Consider the following 5,809-nt stretch of genomic DNA (forward strand, 5'->3'; position numbering starts at 1 on the left):
CTGAGGCAAACAGTACTGTGCCTCACCGAATTGGGTGGATGTGAGTCAAACAGGTGCTTGTTGCTGCTGTTCTTCTACGCAGAGGCTCTCTGCACCAATAAGATAGCGATATAGAAACTCAAGTGCACTGCATCGCAGTGGTGTAGCTAGGGGAGGACTGAGGGTAGGCATTATTGGCCAAAAGGTTCAATACAGTTCATGTGTTAGCAGCAGGGCTCGGAAAAAATATCACTCATGAATGAAAAAAGTAAAATTCTCTAACTTTTATCCACAAATGATTCAAAAATAATTTTCAGACTCCTTCTGTGACGGCATCAGACACAGCAGTTGAAATTTATGAGTCAATAACAAAAATAAACATAAACATTACACTGATAATAATTTCTAGGAAGATAAACAACTAATTTACAATTTATAATTTCATTTCAATTGATAAAATCCGAATGTGTTCTTGCTCTGCGCAGAAAACATTCCCACCTATCACATCTACACTACACTGGTTCTGGTTTTCACAGGATAATTATATTAAACTAATAATTAGAACACAGCTTATCAGTGCATCTATAGTATATTCTTGTGTAGTTGATGCTTATAAATAATTATGTGTGAAAAATTATTGATGTTTCTCTGTATATGAAAGTGCCAGAGATTTTCGTGGAGAAGGATAGGTGCATGGACTTCATTTACAAATAAAGGTAAGACCATAAACGGTTTTCAAATTTATAAACAACTAAGAATCAAACTAAGACAAAAAAAAAAAAAAAATCAAATATTTAAAAACTAAATTTTTATCTTAAATAAAATATTATTTTGTTTTTCCTTGTTATCCTTTTGTTGAACAGTCTGTATTAAAATTGATTAAAACATCCAAATTAAAAACTTTTAAAAACAGCTAAATATTTCAATTAAGGTCAAAATTGAAATCCATTTTTTATACACCACTCAATTCTTTCAAATGCACTGAATGAGTATGAATTGTGGAATTGCAACGGCAAATTCAGAACGCATGGAGGATGCAGAGCAAATACGTTCTCTCCACTCTCTGTTGCCGCGATAAATGTAACGTTCTTTCTTAGCCAAATATGTACCTTACCTATTTGTGTGTAAAGAATGCTGATGAGATATAAAATATAACCAGTAGTCGATGTGTATGCTGCCAATTGAATAGTGAATAAGCTACTCTTTTGGGTTCATATATTTGTAAATCTGACTCTGAAGGAGTTAGTGCCTCACTAGCCACGTCACTGACTAAGACGACTTGCTTATCGCCTGTCTGGACTTTGAAGATGTGTTCACGAGGGAGGAAGGCTTCCAATACAGTAAAGTCAGATGATTTTTGACAGCAGGTCCACATGTGTTTATACCAAATGTTCATTTTTGAACGACAGTTGTAATTAGTTGTGCAGCACGTACTTCTATTCACATTACACTTCACATATACAGTACAGTAATTTCAACTACAGTGTTCACTTTGGAGTGTCCCTTGTGTGCCTGTGACACTGTGTGCCGGTGACTGAGCTGTGTCTCTCGGCCTCTCTGACTTGCTCCGGATTGGCACCTTTAAATATTGGGTGCAGCAGAGCGAAAATAACCTTATCTGCCAAAGTGGGTTTGTTATCATCCCATTCAATGGCGGGATTCACAGACGTCAAATGGCAATGAATAGAAGATGGTAAATACGTGAGATGCCTTCCGCAAATTAGTCATCGCATTTTGATGGCGATTCTAAATGAGGGTGATTCCAGAATAGAGCTCTATGTGATCCTTTCACAATATCTCTCAAAATTATTTTCTCGAAGTAGGTAATATGTGCGGCACGGTGGCGCAGTGGTATCGCTGATGGTTCGCAAAAAAGAGACCCGGGTTCCCTTCCCCGGTCCTCCCTGTGTGGAGTTTGCATATTCTCCCAAAGAAATACAGTCTAGGTAGTTTGGCGAACCTAAATTGTGCTTGGTGTGTGTGACTTGTGGTGAACTGGCGTTTGTTGGCTGGGATTGGCTCCAGCAGATCCCGTGACCCTGTAGTTAGGATATAGCGGATGGATGGATAGGTAATATGTCACTGCTGATCATTTTTTTTTAATTTCGGTGACTCTTTAATCCTGAACTCGGGTTTGCACTACGCGCTGAATACAAAACGCAACTGTCTTAGTCAGTCGAGCAAAGGACGACACGGTTTACATCTGAGACAGATTTGACTGTGATTGCGTCTTTTCATCGTAGCGAACTCGTCAATTTTGTAAATAATAAATGAAATATTTTGTTAATTGATTGAATAGCATCTGTGGATTTAAGGATCTTCATTCTCAAACGTGCACACCTATATTATGGTTCAACCTTTATTTCCCTTTTCTCGGTTTTAAATAAGTCAGAACAAAGAAAGCATTTGAGGAAAAAAGAAAAGGCTTGTTTTCTTATTTAGTTACAATTTTAAAGCCCAAACGACGGTCGAATAAATATGATCTCAAGAAAAGATGAGGGCTAATAATGATACAAATAAAAGCAGCACTGATAATGATACAATGTAAAGAGAACTGCGGTGGGCTGGCACCCTGCCCGTGGTTTGTTTCCTGCCTTGCACCCTGTGTTGTCTGGGATTGGCTCCAGCAGAACCCCGTGACCCTGTAGTTAGGATATAGCGGGTTGGATAATGGATGAATGGATGTAAAAGGAAATATTTATTAAGAGCCGGTGTACTATATGTGTGGCGTCTTATTTTGCTTTAGTAAATCTGTTGCTTATCGTATAGTATATATATGAGGCAGTAAAAGCCGATGTAAAACTGTACCAGCGAAAAATAAAAGTTGAAGAGACCTCATTGAAGTTGATAATGAATAAGCGTAACATTAATGCAAATGATGGCCAGAAGATGTCACTAGAGAGGTGAGTGTGAAATGCTTTGAAGCTTTGAGACAATTTTCGACACAATTGATTCAAATGTTTCGATCCTTCGTCAGGCTTCACTCCGCCAATCACTAGGTACTAGCTCATACTCATCCTGACCCTGTGGGTAATACCACAATATAGAAAAGTAGAAAGACAGCTAAATAGAAGAAGAAATGGCAAACACCCAGGGCCATAACTGTATCATATTGAATATTCTGAAGATTTATTTTCTTTTCTTTTTCTACACCAGGTTGGCTGTTAAAATACAAACAGTCTGAAGTAGCTTTCCTCAGATATCAAGAAATATGTATATCCTTAGTGTCACCCCTCAGCGTTTGGAGCAGTCCCAAGAAGGCTAGAAAGCTCTGTAGCAGCCGTAAATTACTCTCAGTTCTGCCAGGAAAGAGTAATGGAGTGAATTGTTTCTCTTTTCCTTTTCATGGTATAACAAATTCAAATGTATTGACTCTTCCACAGAGGAAACATTCATTTTATATTAGATGAGGAAACTGGAAAAAATATTCTTATTTTATGTTAGGTTATTTTAATGAGAACTATTAACAGAAACTATTTTACTAGATCATTAATTATAATGGCTGTAATGTGCTTAGAGAAATTAACTCCATTTAGTTTGAAAGCATATGTTAGTACCACATTGTTTTCAATATAATATTACCAATTGGTTTTGAACATTGATAAAAGCAAGCTGAAGCAGGAAGTCATTCTGCAGACATACTTTCATTCTGTCACTGACAGAGTGCTCTTCCTTGTGTGTATTTCATGTATCTGCATAAGAGGAACTGTAACAGCAAACTTTCCAAAACTGGTAAAGGCATACCATTAATTAGTATGTCTAATGAGTGATACATTTTTAAAGATTTAAAAGAAACACCTTCCTTCTTGGGCATGCACATTATCTGCACAAATTTCAGTATTAGTATGGCAAGCCGAATTAACATTTAGAGATATCTCAAAATGGATTTTAAGATATCTGGAAATGCATTTTAGATATCTCAAATTGACTTACAGATATCTAAAAATGCATCTATTTTACGATATCTAAAAAGCATTTTATGATATCTTAAATAGATTTCAAGATATCTTGAAATGATATGCTGTACATTTTGAAATATCTGAAATGCATTTTAAGATATCTTTAATGCAATTCAAGATATCTTGAAATACGTTCCTGTGCATTTTGAGATATCGAAAATACATTTCGAGATATCTTAAAATAACTTCCTGTGCATTTCAAGATATCTCAAATACATTTTGAGATATCTCAAAATCACTTCCTGTAACATTTCCTATTCTTTCAATGGGACTTCCTGTCTATTTCGAGATATCTCAAAATGAATTTGAGATATCTTGAAATACACAGGAAGTTATTTTAAGATATCTTGAAATGTATTTGAGATATCTTGAAATGTGCAGGAAGTCATTTTAAGATATCTGAAAATGCATTTCAGATATCTCAATGAATTTGGGATATCTTAAAATGAGAAGGAAGTTATTTTGAGATATCTCGAAATATAATTTAGATATCTTAAAAGCATTCAAGATATCTTGAAATTCTTTTTTTTTCAGATATCTGAAATACATTTTAGATATCTAAAATTAATTTCATGATATCTTAAAATGGGTCTCTGCTCCATTTCAGATATCTAACAATGTATTTCAAGATATCTCAAATTGTATTTCAAGATATCTAAAATGCATTTTAAGATATCTTTTAAAGGACACTCAATTATTTCAAGATATCTCAATAGCATTTTCAGATATCTACAATACAATTTAAGATATCTCAAATACATTTCCAGATATCTTATAATAAACAAGTAGTCCCATTGAAATAATAGGCAATTTTACAGGAAATGATTTTGAGATATCTTGAAATGCATTTAAGATATCTTAAAATGCATGAAAGGTCAATTTAAGATATCTGAAAATTCATTTGAGATATCTTGAAATGCAGACACAATTATTTTGAGATATCTGAAAGCGAGTTTCAGATATCTTAAAAAGTAAATTACATTTTAAGATATCCAAAATTCATTTTGAGATATCTCTAAATGTTAATTTGGCTTGCCATAGTATTAGTGCAGAGATTAGTTCTGCTAGCTCTCTTCTCCACAATCCAAGCTTCACATTCTCATATACATTCACCTTGTGTCACTGTGCACATTTCCCAAGAATTACAAGTTTATTCCATTTTAGATGAATTAAAAACTTTATTAGCCCTATCCGAGTGTGTACTGTGACTGATGTCTAGTAAGACACCCGGTTCAGAGCTGACTGCAACCCCATGCCTATAAATAGATCACCATCATCCTAAAATAAAAAAAGCACGTTTGGAAAATGAATGTTTGCCTGATTTGAACTAAATCTAATTTTTAAATGCATTTTTAATATTCCTTTTATCTTATAACTATTAGATGAATTATTATAAACTATTATACACTATTATAATACTGCCCATACACATTATGCCTTCACATTGTATATACAATTTTGGCATACTGCTGGAACATTGAGTGTATAGAACCGGGTTTATGTCAGTTTTAATGTCCTAAACATTTACTTATATATATATATATATATATATATATATATATATATATCCCTAGTTAATGTGAAGAATTCTTCAGTGCCTTTTTGTTTTTTTTTAATCTTGTAGAAAAAATACTTAAAAAAAACCCCAAAAAACCTCTTGGACACGTGATTCCTGTTAACATACAAAGCAGAAGTAAGTATTCAAGTAGGCATGACAATCATTTGTATCAATTAGCGCCGAGCTGCAAGAACATTAACTACCACCACTGACTCCCTGATTCTCAGTAACCAGAACTGCTGCTTTTGAATAACTTGCCTTTCTGCCGGCTGGACATTCCTCTCTTTGGCTGCTGTCTCACTACGACTCTGTG

This window comes from Polypterus senegalus, chromosome 11 (genome assembly GCF_016835505.1).
Source record: "Polypterus senegalus isolate Bchr_013 chromosome 11, ASM1683550v1, whole genome shotgun sequence".
NCBI classification, from domain to species: domain Eukaryota; kingdom Metazoa; phylum Chordata; class Cladistia; order Polypteriformes; family Polypteridae; genus Polypterus; species Polypterus senegalus.